Genomic DNA, 15,588 nt, shown 5'->3' with positions numbered 1-15,588 from the left:
TCTAAAGTCTCAAGTCTCAAATTCTCATTTTCTGACGGTTCTAGGAAGGAAGTCTATTACCTTCAGCAAAGCTGAGAAAGAATAAAATACTTCTCTTACAATATTTTTCTACTTTAAGAAAAAATGCAATAACATCACAGTTTATAAGACAACATTGTTTTCCGGCTGGAATAAGAGGAACAGGGTTATGTTCTGGAGCAGGCTGGTCTCTGAAATATTCATGTTTGTCTGTTCTCTGACAAACACCATGAGCACAAACAAATCACCATTTCTGCTAGGAACAGAGATAATCTTTGCAAATAGACTTCATATCTGAAAGATTAATATTTTACTGTGGGACTTATTTTATACAAACAGTCCTATAGCAACAAAACTACATGAAATTTTGAGGGCTTTTTCTCTAAATTCAAAATTTCTATTAATATCAAATCAAATGGACTTATATAGTTTAGTTATACTTAGTGAAGTAACTAATTTTATTTCTTATATCTATTTCTCAGCTAAATTCCATGGTCAAAGATCTATATTTTTTTCACTAATTTAATGGGAAAAGAAATTTTTAGATTATTATGTGCAGTGTTCATGGACTCTTATGAAGTCCAAGAAAGAAAGCATAAAGAAATTTCAGAGACATAAGTTTTCATGCAACTCTAATGTATATCCTAAATTTCTAAATTCTGCCTTTCTATTGAAAAGATAGTATTGCAAAAAAGGTAAATACTGTTGGCTCAGGTTCTGCTGCTAAGTGTCTGATCACAGCTTCTTTCTTCATCAGCCAGGAGAACTGCCTTATTTTAAACTTAAGGAGTGCAAGAGATAAAATGGCCATTCTGTGGCACTTTTTCATTTAAAAGGAGCAAGTGCCAGCGGAATGGCTTCACAGGATAATATTTCCATGACCACTTGTTTATTGTGCAGTTGCAGATTTATGGGAATACTCCTTTAGGTCATATGTATTGCACCTGATATATTTAGCCTGGTATAGAGCAGGTATAAAATCAGACATGCATTTCCCAATAGTTTGTATTATAGGTCACACCTACTCCTGTATTTTGACAGGTTGATTAATTATTCAGTGTAAAAGGCAAGTTACCTTGTAGAAATCTTAATTTTGAAGGTGTTTGCACAGCTACATTGCAGTAGAAAAGCATTTATTTTTTTCATCCTAAAAAGCCAAAGTTTTAGAGTGATTGTATGTATTGTTTTCTTTGCCTTCTGAGGGTTGAATGTCATCATACTTGCAGGTAAAATTGTGGCTTAAAAGTTCAATTTTGTTTGATTTTATGACAGTGCCGTTACTAATTTAAGTAAAACTGACTCATATATGCTGTCATAATTATAGAGTTACCCAAAGCTCTCAAAGATCCAAGGATTGCATGGGCTTTTAAAATTTCAGTATTTTATATTGTTGTGGTTTGGCCCGCAAGTGTGTTTCTGAAAGGTCTAGGTCAGGCCAATCAGTGGCCAGATCTGAAAATGGTAGCTGTGCTGGCCACTGAGATTTGGACACGCCTCTGAGAACACACAGGGGTTAAAAGCAGAGCATTCCCAGAGGAACTTCCTCTTTGACCCGGCAGCAGGTGAGCTGGTCTGATATCCTCCCCCAGCCCAGCTACGTCTGCGTGGGGGAGGCCATGCAGCCTGAGGGGAGAAGGCCAGAGGCTCCTGCAGGAGGAGGGGTGGAAGAGAACATGGGATGGTTTGGGCATCCCCCCTGGGAGAGGATGGCAGGGACTGTGCTGGCTTGGAATGTGATATCTCGTGCCGGCACCACGGCCAGGAGGAGAAGCAGCGGGGGGACAAGGTGCCCAGCCGCTGGGAGACCAGGCTGAGCTTTTAACCCTCTTACTGTTGAAAGAATGGAAGCTGTAAAAACACTTTTCTTCCCCAGCTGAGAGTTTAGAGGGGACGGAGGATGGGAAAGAAGAAAAGGTTCCAGTAGGTGAAGAAAATACCAGCAGATGAGAGTGCCCCAGATGGAAGAGATGATTGGAGTGGCTTTGGCTGGACTTCTCTCTTACATAGCCACGGGCGAGACCAATTTCTTCTGATAATGCAGAGACTGCAGCCTTGGGGGAGGCGGATGGCCGGAGGCCAGGAATGATAAGGCCGTGAGGAGAAGTAGAGAGAACAGAGACTGAGGGGGAGGGTGTGGTGGAGCCCTCTGCCTTCAGCGAAGGATCTCTGTTCCCGAGACCCAGGCCCCAGGGGAGTAAAAATATGGGGGGGACAGGTGTCCCAAATGGTGAGAGGTGGCCATTTCTTGGAACTGGGCGACAAAGCATTCTTAAAAGGACCCAAGGAGCAGTCTAGATCCGTGGACAGTGGTGAGAGCACAGAACATGGAAGGAAGATGGTCACCGTGGCAGATTTTCTTCGGGCGGCTGCCGCGTGTGACATGGAAGCACAGGAGGTTCCAACTGTGTTTCCAGGGGAAGCCCATGGTGTAAGAGGGAGACTCTCTTGATTAACTGGGGGAAAGCTTGTGTGAAAGAGGGTATTAGACTGAGAATCGATGTATTAGAGGGGATTTGAATGTTAGAGAACTGGGGGGAGGAGGAGTGTTTTGGGAGTATTCCATTTTGGATTGTTGTGTGTGTTTTTTTTTTTTTGCCCTTATGTTTCTGTGTTGTAGATTATTAATGTGTTGTGTTTTCCCTCCATCCCCAATTGGGAGCCTGCTTTTTTCTGTTTCCGGGTCACAGCTCACAGCAACCATTTTGGAAATACACCTTTCATGGGGGCCCTGGCATTGTGCCAAGGTCAAACCATGACATATATTGTCAAGATTCATTGCACATTAAATACATATATATTTTTTAAGGTGTCTTTCCATGCTATCTTTAAGCACACAAGAATGGAAAAATAAATAGTCAATCCTTATGTGCTAAGAAATGGCATGTATTGCAATATTCAATTTTACTTGGTCTTCTGAAATATATAAGCACAGACAAGTCAAAAACAAACTCATTTCATTATGTTGTTTGAGACTTAGTCTCCAAAAACCAGTTTATTTTATAAAACTTATCTGAAGAACTGATACTAATCTGTGCCTTCAGAACAGTGAATAATGATATATCAAAGACACTAATGGCACATTCTTTTCCTAAAATGTTTGCATTTGGCTCAGTAAGTCTATTAGGTGTCTGAAAAGGCTTCTGACATCTTAGAAGTCTTTTTCTTTCTTTTTTTTTTCCTTAGAAACCTTGGCTTTAAAAGGATTGGATTTGTCAGGTCTGTTAGACTGGTAGAAATGTTCCAAAATTAAACTTAAGTTTTAAATATTATCAAAAGTAGGACTATTCTAGGGAGGATATTGCATAACTAAAATAACACTCATTCCACTGCAGTCATATATATGTCCAACATTCAGCTTCTGGCTAGGAACATGCTGCACACAGACTTCAGATGCATCAGAAAGCTTTATTTATTTTTATGCCTACCTATATAATCAAAAAAGCCAGGGGATCAGAAATCCCACAAGAATTACAGAGGATGAGGTCTTAAAGTCTTTGAGTTATTTTCTCTGATTTTTGGGTTTGTTTTTTTTTTTTTTTAAGTCTGAATGCTTTCCAGATTATTTTGTGATTCTTGGAATGCAAAGACTAAAAGTAACCTTAAGGAAATTCTCAATAAAATACAAATAGACAATTCTGTCCATTTTCCTCTTATGCTAAAAAATAAAAAAGAAAAAAAGAAAAAAGGCAAAAAAATTTTTTTTATATTGCTGGTTTTATTTTTTGTTCTTTCTTATCCAAAATAATTTCTTCCTCTCTATACATATTTCTAATTATTTTTTAAGATATATCATAGCCACCAAATATGTGCTTTGAGATATCCATATTCCCTCCTAATTATTTCCTTTTGCTGTCTGCATATAACTAATTCTGATTTTTTAAGCTTATGTAAAATGCTTTTTAAAAATGGCATTTTAGTGCTTATGAGTCAACAAAGAGAAAAGTGTCTGTTGCTCTCAAAATATTGTGTTCAAATAAACTAATAGCTTTAGAAAAAAAGAACAACAAAACAACCAAACTCATCAGATAAGTACTAACTGCACATTAGGGAACAGATACGAGTTTGACTTGTCTTTTAGAGAAATTTTTCTAAATAAATAAGGGAAAAATCTACTCACCTGGCTCTGATTCTGCAAGCAAGATGGGAGGAAAAAGCTGTTCCTGTTTTTTGCATTACAAAAGCAGTTAACATAATTTTTCATTTATAGTTCTATCCTGTAAATAAAAAGCCACAAAATACAATAGGAAGATTCATGAATACATCTTGGTTTTCTAGAGCATGGTGGATGATTGCCAAACCCAGATTGTTTTTAAAAATACAAAATCAGTCCTTTTTTTATCAGTTCTGCACTCTTCCCTCATCTCCCTGCCCCCACAAAATATCCATGAGGTTTAAAAATAGTGCTATTTTTCTTTTTAAAATTTGCATTTGTTACTGAGCCCTCAGAGTTTATATCTTTGCATTTTTCTCCACACCAGGAGCTCTGAAACCTTAGTGATATTTTCTAATTTTAAAATAGATGATCACTTAATGTTATGAATAGAAAATTGTATTTTTTTTAGTTTCAGAGTTAAAAAAAGCAAGTCAAACCGGTCAGACTTCTTTAGGTGTGCTGCCAAAGAAAAGCTCTTCGAATACCTGTTAATGGCCAGTGATTAACTGATTGTTTCCCTGATGCTGGCCACTTACCAAAAAAAAAGACACCAGGACAGACCCCTCCAAGGTAAAGAAAATAGGAGTGACATCGGAGCCAGTATGCAAATAAGAAATGCAGTGCACCTTGGGTTTTTACAGTTTTACAGTTTTTACAAGAAAAACCCCTAAAATCACGAGCCAACAAGTGACTTAAGTGACGTCTAAGGATGGGAGCATAGTCCCGTACCTGCTTGGACCTTTTTATTTTCTCACCCTAACCTGAAAAGAAACTGATTAAAGAGACCCCCCGGGTTTTTAAACAAACAAACCAAGGACTCAACGACTCTCCCATGAGGACAGAGTCCCCAGTTCTGTCTGCAGACCAGCGGACAAAGCTGCATCATCCTCCTCCTTCGTGCCACGCCTGGGAGCAACGGCGGCGAGGACGCAACCCATCGATTTCTCCCCACCTGAGCTGATTCTTCTTAATAAAGGCATTAAAAAGGAGAAAGATCTCCTGCCCATTTATTTCACTTAACTTCAGAAATTACATTTTAGAGGGAGCCATGGGCACTGTCCCTGTCTCAGCCCTGAAGTGAAGCAGGGCAAGGCCTGTCCATGGAGGGAGTCAAGGGCTTCTCTTCTCACCCCATTTCTCAGTAGGGAGAGACTTCTTCTTTCCACTGATGGGTAGGGAATGAGGCCTCAAACACTTACCCATGTTTACTTCTGAACAGCTTAAAATTCTGGTGAACACGAGAATTACACTGGAGCCAAAACTTGAGGTGGGACCTAAAGCTCTCAGGACATAAAAAGTCAGAGCCTGTTCCCATCCCTGGTGTGCAGGCACTTCCCAACCTCACTGCTTCCTTCTGCAAAGTGGGATACAACCAGCAAATGTAATCTTCTTTATGGGTAGATTTTACCAGACCTTCTTCTTTTCTGTTCTCTATTAAGGGGAATAACACATCACTTGTGTATATCGTAATATATATATTTACCTTCTTTCCTAATCAGAGAAATTATTTCTGGATGAATGCTGGAAATGCTGGATGCAATTTTTTCCCAACTTATCCCTTAATAATAATAGTAATAGTAATAGTAATAATAATAATAATAATAATAATAATAATAACAACTACAACATTGATAATAAAAGGTTTTGTCATCATCATCATCATCATCACTACTAGTACTACTAGTGCTACTACTACTACAATATTGCGTACTTAACTTCCAAAGAACTGTCACAAACAATACTGCATCCAGACAGCTGTATAAAAATGTGTTTACTTTTGGGCTTAAAAGCAGCCGATGAGCAGTAAATAGAAGAGAGCCTTGTAGAGGAAGAACAAATTTGGTACAAGAAAACTGGGATAAACTGCAGTTTCTACAAAGAAAGTCATGACATTTGTCTATCTTACTAGAAAAGTTTCACCTTAAAAGCATTCTGGAGATTTAGTATTGCTCAGGAGGCTGTAAAGACAGGTGCAATTTACAGGAATTTGGATATGAGGTGTTAGAAAGTCAGACCATCTCAAAAAACCTATGCATTTACGTCACTAAACAATGCCCTGTGGACTTGGATTGTTCTTGTGTGGCCCTTAAAATACTGACTTCAACTTGCACTGAAGTCAGTTTGTCATCAAAGAACTCACCAGTTCAGAAGAAGTAAACTCTGTGAGGAGCTGGGTCTTTAACAAACCTAAAGTGGACTAAGAAAGACAATAGCTTACCTGACTCAGCCAGGGACTTCACTTGGTGTCAGATCTTATTTCTTCATTTCCTTGCTAAGCATCTTTCCACCAGCTCCTGAATGATACAGGCAATACTGAAGATTTGCTAGGGTAAACCAAGTGAAATAATCCCCATTGGAGGTTGTGGTGAGTAGTTGGTTCAATAACCCCACCTGAGTATGTAATGTCTTTGGAACATTGAAGTGGAAAGGGTTGTCTGGCTCATCAGGGACAACTATCTGCTCTCATAGGCAACTTCTTCGTTTATTTTCTTTCCTAGACCAAGTCTGTCTTTCCATTAGTTAAGGTTTCTTTGTAAAATCTATGGTAAAATATACCACAAAGAGAATTTTCCTGGTTTTATGTAATTTTTCACTTCTTTCATCTCCTTAGTTATGGTCTCCTTCAAAGTTCATGCTCATGTTTTGCTTATTGTTGAATGTTGGCTTAAAATGTTGTGGTTCATTTTCCCCCAATGATACATAGAAAAAAGAAAAAAAATTCTTTCTGGACGTGATTGCATACATGATTTTTTTCTCAGTGTAGGAACTATGATAACTAATTCTTCCTTAAATACTCAAAAAGTACTCAGAAAGCTTTTTTTACTTCTGTTTCAAAATTAGATTGGCAATTTTCGTATCCAAACTTTTATTTACCAAGCTGTCACTTTTGTAAGAAACCTGTAAAAATGCAGCAAGGATCCACTGTAATCTTTTAAATCCAGATGTTCTTAGAGTATGTAAGATGCATACATACATGTACACTGCATATATAGAAGTTTATGTATATTATCTGCTCTGCTATAATCACTTTTCTGCATTGGGTTTGTTTGGGGTTTTGGGTTTTTTGTCGTTGTTGGGTTTGGCTATTGGTTTGTTTGGTTTTGGGGGGGTTTTTTTGGTATTGTTGGGTTTGGGGTTTTTTTTGTTTTGTTTTGGTTTTGGGTTTGTTTTGTTTTGTTTTGTTTTGGCTTCTTTTTTCTGAAGATTGTAAAAATTTAAAGAAAACTAAAGTTCTCTGTTAGTTTAACTTTTGCAAAAGGAGATGTATGCTTCAGAGAGAAGGCTCCAGCTCACAGGAGAGCTTTGTTTTTATATTGCTGCACATACAGAGCACAAAGAGAAGGATCTGTCCTTCCATATATCTTTTCACTCCCTATGGAGAAAAGAGAAAGTTTCAAATCACCCATTTAGCAGTCTGTTCAGTCTTTTTTTAACTTAACTTTAAGGGACAAGGAAACAAAACAATTCAAACTCATTCATTTGGAAAAGCTGATTAATACTTTCACTGATTTTGAAGTGAGGAATAATCCACTTGAAAGAAATGGGGTGAATTTGGAGATTCTTACTATCAAAAAAAGAACCAGGGAACATATGAATTCTCAACAGCTACTGTAATCCCAGACTATTAACAATGGGTGAAACTGAATTTGCTAGAATTTAAATTAGCTTAATGTGTTGCCATAAATAGTTATAAATTTGAATAAGCAACTGTGTTACAATTACTACACTAATTTTTCTTACTTAGTGGAGGAGAGAAAGTCTTTTGTTTCAGTGGAGATGATCTCCTCAGGATCTACTTTACCGGACATCATTATGCTATTTCAAACTGGGACAAAAAATCCTATTCATTTGAGGGCAGTTCCCAGCTCCCTTTTAATCTCCAACATATCCCCACTGTATATTGACCCCACTTTTCTTTTCCTTGTTCTTGTCCTCTTTATTTAGCTGAAGTATCTTTTACTTGTTAAAACAACCTTTTCAAGATCTAACACTTCCCTGATGGAGTTGATGATCTCTCTTTTTACAGTCCATATAGACTTCCTATTTATTCTGTCTCTCTTACAGAAGAAGTAATTTGTATAATTAAGTCTAGAAGTCTTTCCTCAATATTTTTCTGCCTTACTTGCAGTAAAAATGGCAGATCTTTGAAAGTCAACACCAATAATTTTCATTATTCTTTCATTTTTTAAAATTTATTTTTACTTATCCAAATAAATAATTTTCTACTACTTTGTGCTTCTTAGTTAAGTGAATCATCGCTAATTCCAAATTCAGTTTTCCATAGCATCTTCCTTACCTTCAGAAATCACATTTGTATCAGTTTGTAACTAATTTGTTAATATCTCATTGGTAACAGTGTAAAAGACCTAAAGATCGTGATTGCCTCCAACATTGTTAAGATCACAGTAGGACTTTGCCCTCTGCAGCAAACTGTGCAAAGCAGCTGCTTATCTGCAAGCAACCAAAACCCACCCCCCGCCAAGCATGTCTCTGCAAATACCTGGAGATTTGGACTTTGAGTTAAAGCCACCTGATAAGAATTTGAGGTAAGAAAAAGGTTGTGCCTTTGTCCAGTTATCTCAGGTCTAAGGAGAGGTTAACAAGGCTGGGGAAGAAGAATGTGCCCACTAGGACAACCAGTTCTGCAGCGGCGCTGAAAATCAGCTCTGGCCAGGTCCAGCTTGGGGAGGCCACAGCCCACAGCCCATTGCTGAGCCCCTTCCACCAGAGGACTGCACGGGATCCACAGGGTTACAAAAGACAGTGTAAAACTCCCCTCACCCAGGGGAAGTGCTTGGGCCTTCCTCAGAACACCTGAACATTTATTAATCTATTGAACTCTGTTTTGCAGGACCCCCACCGCTGAGATGACCAGAAAAAAAGGACCAATGGGACCCACGGGTGGTGATATCTTTTAATTAACCTGTCTCTCTTTCTTTTTCTCTCCTACCTGCCTCCCTATCCCTTTCCTATTTCTTTTTGCCTCTCTTTACCTCACATTTACTGTTAAATAAAATCCATAATATTGACTTGACATATGGTCTTGTTTGCACCTTAATGTGGGCAGAGGCACCTCTCTTATGGCCCTAATAATTGGATCTTAAAAAGCAGAGACAAAATCTGATGGAGAAAAGTTTGATTCTCATTTCCAACAGCTCTAAGCTAGAAGTATGCATCCTCAAATCCCTCTAAAGAAGGTGGAATTTTCCCTGAAGACACAATAGCCACAGTATTTGCTTCTAATGCCTTTACCCATGTCCAAGTCTATCTAAAGATAACTTTAGCTTTAGATTTTAGTCATATCTAAAGGTCTGTAGAGGGCAAGTGAATCTCAGTGCTTTGTGGAATTACACTGCTTGCATATATCTTATTATGGCAACTATCTTTGGGTATTTATATTTACAGGAACATGAGATAAAATAAATAATGAAAAGATGAGGGAACTTTGCAGTTAGTGATTTCTTTACTTCTATAAAACAATGATCTGAAAACTTTGATCAATTCACACAAGTACAAGTTGATCTGCATTATGTGTCAAAGTGACACAATAATTAATATTCCTAATAATAATCTACTGTGTTTCTCTACTTGTCTATAAAGCACTGAAATGGAGTACTTAGTCTTTATAATGTTATCAAGTTGTTTCACTCCTTTGCAAAAGAATCAAGTTATCTCACCTTCATCTGTCACACAAGACAACTGGAAAGTAAATGCAAATTTCAAACCATGTAAAAGATAAAACCTAAATGTTTACTTTATCTAAGAATTCCTTATGTGGAAAAGACCAGTGAGCATGGAATTCTTGCAGCACAGTATAGAAATCCCAAAATCTTTTTCTGAATGAAGGGCAAGTTCAAATATGTGAAACTGAATATTTGGTGCAGCCTTTGTCTCTAGGTTCTATTTATAGCATTGACACATTAATTTACCTCTTTAAGAAAACACGATTTTTAAGTTTCAGGAAGAGTATTGATTCCAAGACTTCACAAGACCAATGGCCCAGGTGATCAGCAGTAACAGGATCTATCTAAAAGAAGCTTACTCTGCCTCTCATGGGACATGAGAATAAATTAAAATATTAGATTATTAAACAGTAAAATTATATGAATAACAAAATATACATAAAAACTCATAAGAGCACACACATAACTCATAAGAATATATATTTTACATCTGAGACTCAATGTCTTTTCATACATTTTGTCATGCAACATGACAAATACTCATTTTGTTATATGGAATGCCTTTTCCTAAAGATATTTACAGAGCTATTGATAAGCTGTTCTGTTTCAGAAGAACAAGGTTACTTTGAATATTGAAGAATATCCTTTCAATTCATCATTTGGACAACATATTTCAATGGCAGTACTCCAAGGGCACCAAAATCCAAAATATTTTTTATTTTACCTATATTTTCCTCCTAAATGGTGACTTGCTTACACAGGTCAGCTAAATAGGCAAACCTTGTCTGTCTACTTCACCTTTGATGAAATAATTCCTTCTGTTAAGCCATTGGCTGCCTTTATGTTTATAACTGGGCCCTGAATGTTGAACACCTACCTTAGGGACTTCCTTAAGAACTTGGCCCTTACAATAATCGCTTCTGGAAAACAAACAAACAAACAAATAAACAAAAAAGTGTGAAATACAGTTGTCTCTATATTTTCTAAAGTTTTATAATCATTGTACCTGTCTTTCTGTGGGCTTTTACTACCCACAAAGGCATTTAAGTTTTCAAAGCTAAAGTTTTCTCATTTATGGTACTTTTATATAAAAGAAATTGGTTATTCTTATGTTTCTACCCAATACTATTAAGTCAGTATACAGGTTTTTAAATGTAAATAATTTTTTAAATTTTGCAAGTTAGTGTTAGATGGTGATGAACTTACTTAGAAACATCTTTTCTCTATGTCATATTATGAGGAAAAAGATGCTGCTGGGCACATCTTTGTGTGTCTGAATCTGGCCTGCAGAGCTGTGCAGATTTCTCTATTACATGACGGCCATAACAGTGAGAGAAAATATTCCACTGAAGCCAAATGGACAGGAAATATTGCTGCAGAAGACCATGAATTGGAGCCAGTAATGAGCTGTTAATCCTCAGAGAAGCCTCTGAATAACAAATAGATACATAATATTTTCTGACGCTCACAGAGAAAAAGACCCCTACACTTTGAACTTACAGTGTTGAAACCCATACATTCAATAGCTGAGGTACACAATGCACTCAGTAAAATAAATAATAGATGAATAAGTGTTTGGATGGTCTGGCTAGCTGACTAACTGCTTAGTTAATGAATCCAGACCATTTAATATTTCCAAACAGAAGAGTTTGAAACTGAAATTAAAGAGAAATGGGTCAAAAGCCAAAGTCATCCCAGCAGAAGCATGGTCATTGATATGTTTTTTTCATCAGAAGGTCACCACTTTTGTATGTTACTCTTAAACATTTTGAAAAATCATGTTCATATACAGATGTGTCCAGATTAGGAGACTTTTCTCATCTTCTGTTATGTGTCACTCTTTGGGAAGGAGAGGAACATATGTGATCTTTGCCTTGACCAAAGACAAATATCAGAAGCAATTACTTTGTCACTGTATTATTAGAGGAGTACTTCTTTTCCCTCCTATAAATATTTTGACCCAGAGGTTAGTTATTCATTGTTGCCCTAATTAAATCTGTATTTTCCATTCTTACTCAAATAATTTTTTTGGTTGTTTTTCAAGCTGGCCTTACATTCTGCTTCAGTGACATGTACACACCAGGGACTGAGGTCTATGGGCTAAAATTCCTTGTCATACCAAAACTGGGAGAAATCACTGTTTCCACAAACTCTGTCCTTCAACTTGAAGGAGAGAAACATGCATGAGGTTTCACATTGACACAAATATTTCAAACACGAAATATTATTTGACTAGATAAAATCTGTTTGCTTTCTAGTTTTCCTGCAAGCTCCAGAGAAGGAAAGAATCTGGTGTCTCGACCTTGGCTGGCTGTCAGATGCACACCCAGCTGCTCTCTCACTCCCTTTCCTCAACAGGACAGGGGAAGAAAATAAGATGGAAAAGCTGGTGTGTCAAGATAAAAATGGGGCGGTCACTTAGCAAGTTACTGTCATGGACAAAACAGATTTAATCTGGGGAAAATTAACTGATTGGCAAATAATTTCTAATTCTCACTGATGGTGAGAAACAGACAAAAACAGAAACTAAAGCAGAGACAAGAGCTAAAGCCTACTCTTCCCCAGGTTCGTTTCACTTCCTCATCTCTTGCTCCTATACGTTGTCTTTCCCAAGTAGCTCAGAGGGATGAGGAGCAAGGGACTGCAGTCAGCCTGATAACTTCTCTCTACTGCTTCTTCCTCCACACTCTCTTTACCCACTTCAGTGTGAGACCTTCCCATGGGCTTCAGTTTTTCATGGTCCAGCATGGCCTCTTCATGGGCTGCAGCTCCTTCAGGAATATCCATGTGCTGTGGAGCAGGCTGTGCAAATTAAAAAAAAAACAAAAAAAACAAAAAAAAACAAAAAAAAAAAACACAAACAAAACAAAACAAAAAAACAACAACAAAAACACACACACACAAAACAACAACAACAACAACAAAAAACCCAAACAAAAAAAATTACCAAAAAAAAAAAAAGAAACAAAAAAATGGAGAAAAAATAGAAAGCAAGAGGCTCAGGTATGGGGAAAGAAGCGAAAAGTGTTTTCATTTAAAATGAGGAAAGAGCATTAAGCAATGGATTTTCTTGCCTCACTGTGTTTTGTATTTAAAAAAAACACTTAAGTAGTATCCAAAGTTATTTCTCTAACAGCTCACTACAAATTAGTAAGTATAATTTTCATTCTTTTCCCTATAATCTTCTATTAACTGGCTATATGGTAATTTTCGAGTAAATATCCTAATTTTTCTTCTCCCTTGCACAATGTACTCCATACTTTTTTTTAGTATAAATATATTATAATGGCTTAAACTTTTTTTGTCATTTTGCAAAAACATAGGATAACTAGAAGATAAAGTTGCATAGAGTGACCAAAAATATATAAAGGCAGAACTGGAAACTTCAGATTCTGTTATTACCTTTGACTACAACAGTGATCTCCTCATTTATGTCATTAATGCAAAATATTGTGTTAATTCCTCACTATTGTTTTCAGTCTATTTAGAAGGTTGAGAAATGCCTAGCTACCACCAGGCTGGTATCTAGAAAGAATATATATTATTTAATTTATCTTAAAATGAAAAGTTTAGAAAAGGCTCCAGGTGTCACAAGCACCTCTCTTCAATGGTAGTTATATAAAAATCGTGTTTGCACCCTGTGTTTGAATTCATAAACTTGAGCTATCAGGGAAAATCAAACAAATGTCTCTGCTTTTTTTGCTGTTCTCAGTAGTTTTTGTAAGTTGTCAGATACACTTTTTGAATGTCCATGCATTGAAGAGAAAAAGAAAATTTAGCATGTGCACTTAAAAGGAATTTAGGCATGGATTTGCTGGGACCCTAACTGCCCAAGCCTATCAAAATCAGTGTTCATAAGCAAGTAGTAAAGAACAGCAAGAAAACACCTCTAAAGTTGACTTCAGCTGCAGACCAGCTCTGAGATTTCAACTTTGAAAAATCTGACATGTCAAAATCCCATTTAACTTTTTTCTTAATTATGCAATTTACCACATGAGACTAGGAGATAGCCTAGACACCAATCTGGGAGATTCTCTCCTCCCAAGACCATTTCAGCATCTTTACCATTTAAAGTCAAGTGCATGCACAGTCTTTGAAACAGAGACCAAAACCTCAAATTCTGGTTCTTAGCAGTGGGCTATGAAGCATTAAACAATTTTGTGTTAGGAGAACGTATCTTCCTCAGCAATTTCTGCCACCTGGGAGTCATTATGCAAAAATGGGGGGTAGGAAAAAATGTTTCTTTAAGCCAAACCTGGGCACCAAAGTAGGTACTAAATGGAGTGAGCCACAATACTCAAAGTGGAGCTTGCTTGCTTACCTCCTCATCAGCTGAATGCTTAGCAGCTCATTTCTGAGATTAGTTTATTTATAAAGAAAAAAAGAAAAACACTGCATTCAAATGCAGAGATAATGTCTCAGACTTAAACTACAACTGCAATTCCAAAGTGAAGTTGAGAACCTTGGAGCAGATAGCTCTAAGCAGTCCGAATAAGTTTTGAGCCTTCCCTTCAGACACGTAATCTAATGTACACATAATCCACAGTACACAAGAAATCACTGTAGACTAACATAATGTCATGCAAACAGGTAGTAAAAAGATAGGTCTTGCAGTAAAATCTGGAATATCTGATACATGAGCCTCACTCCTGCCAGAAAAAAATTTGTCATGCATATTCTTTTGAAGGAATAGATTACTTTCTTCTAATAGAAAGTTGTGAATCATTTGCTGTTAAGAAAAGCAATATAAGATGGTAGTAAAAGAGAAAAAACAGATAGGTGCTTTCTTTGTGTTTATAGAATCAATCATAAAACAACATAGGTTGGAAAGGACCTTGATATATCACCTAGTCCAACATTCAGCGGGAAAGGAAGCCTAGAGAAAATTATATAAAACCCTGTTATGAATAGAAAGTTGTATTTTTTGGAGTTTCAGAGTTAAAAAACAAGTCAGACCAGTCAGACCTCTTTGGTTTCGCTGCCAAAGAAAAGTTCCTTAATTACCTGTTAATGGCCGGTGATTAACTATTGTTTCCGTGATGCTGGCCACTTGCCAAGAAGACACCAGGACAGACCCTCCAAGGTAAAGAGAATAGGAGTGACATCAGAGCCAGTATGCAGATGAGAAATGCATTGCGCCCCGAATTTTTACAGTTTTTACAAGAAAAACCCCTAAAATCACGAGCCAACAAGTGACTTAAGTGACGTCTAAGGATGGGAGTGTAGTCCCGTACCAGCTTAGACCCTTTTTGCTTCTCACCCTAACCTAAAAGATACTGATTAAAAAGACACCCCGGGGTGTTAAACAAACAAACGAAGGACTCCACGACTCTCCTGTGAGGAGGAATCCTCAGCTCTGTCTGCAGACCAGTGGACAAAGCTGCATCCTCCTCCTTCTCCATGCCATGCCTGGGAGCAACGGCGGCGAGGGCGCAACTCGTCAATTTCTCCCCACCTGAGCTGATTCTTCTTAATAAAGGCATTAAAAAGGAGAAAGATCTCCTGCCCATTTATTTCAAACCCTATTCATTTGCATCTTGGAAACTTCCCTGTAATGGACACTTCCATGACCAGTGGTTCCAGGGAATGTCTGTTTTCACCGTAAAAAGCTCCTTTCTTATGTCCAGATAAAGCCTTTCCCAGTACAGTTCTTACTCACTGCCATTTGTTTTCTTTTCATGGTTCCTTGTGAAGGGGACCCTCTGTCATCTTTCTAGTCATCCTAAAACTCGT

General features: G+C 37.4%; 2 long non-coding RNA genes across 5 annotated transcripts in view; one reads left to right on the top strand and one right to left on the bottom strand.

Moving 5' to 3' along the window:
- Positions 1-4,379, bottom strand: part of LOC135304690 (uncharacterized) — a 102,441-nt gene extending 98,062 nt beyond the window's left edge. For all 4 annotated transcript variants that reach the window (XR_010365966.1, XR_010365969.1, XR_010365967.1 and 1 more), the window contains exon 1: positions 4,136-4,379. This is a non-coding gene — a long non-coding RNA (uncharacterized LOC135304690). The remainder of the gene's footprint in view (positions 1-4,135) is intronic.
- On the top strand, positions 1,438-9,112 carry LOC135304699 (uncharacterized). Its single transcript, XR_010365974.1, has 3 exons — positions 1,438-1,580; positions 8,529-8,718; positions 9,024-9,112. It is a non-coding gene; the product is annotated as an uncharacterized LOC135304699 (long non-coding RNA).
- Positions 9,113-15,588: the final 6,476 nt, after the last annotated feature.

Source organism: Passer domesticus, chromosome 1, assembly GCF_036417665.1.
Source record: "Passer domesticus isolate bPasDom1 chromosome 1, bPasDom1.hap1, whole genome shotgun sequence".
Classification (NCBI taxonomy): domain Eukaryota; kingdom Metazoa; phylum Chordata; class Aves; order Passeriformes; family Passeridae; genus Passer; species Passer domesticus.
This window is presented reverse-complemented; position numbering and strand designations above follow the sequence as displayed.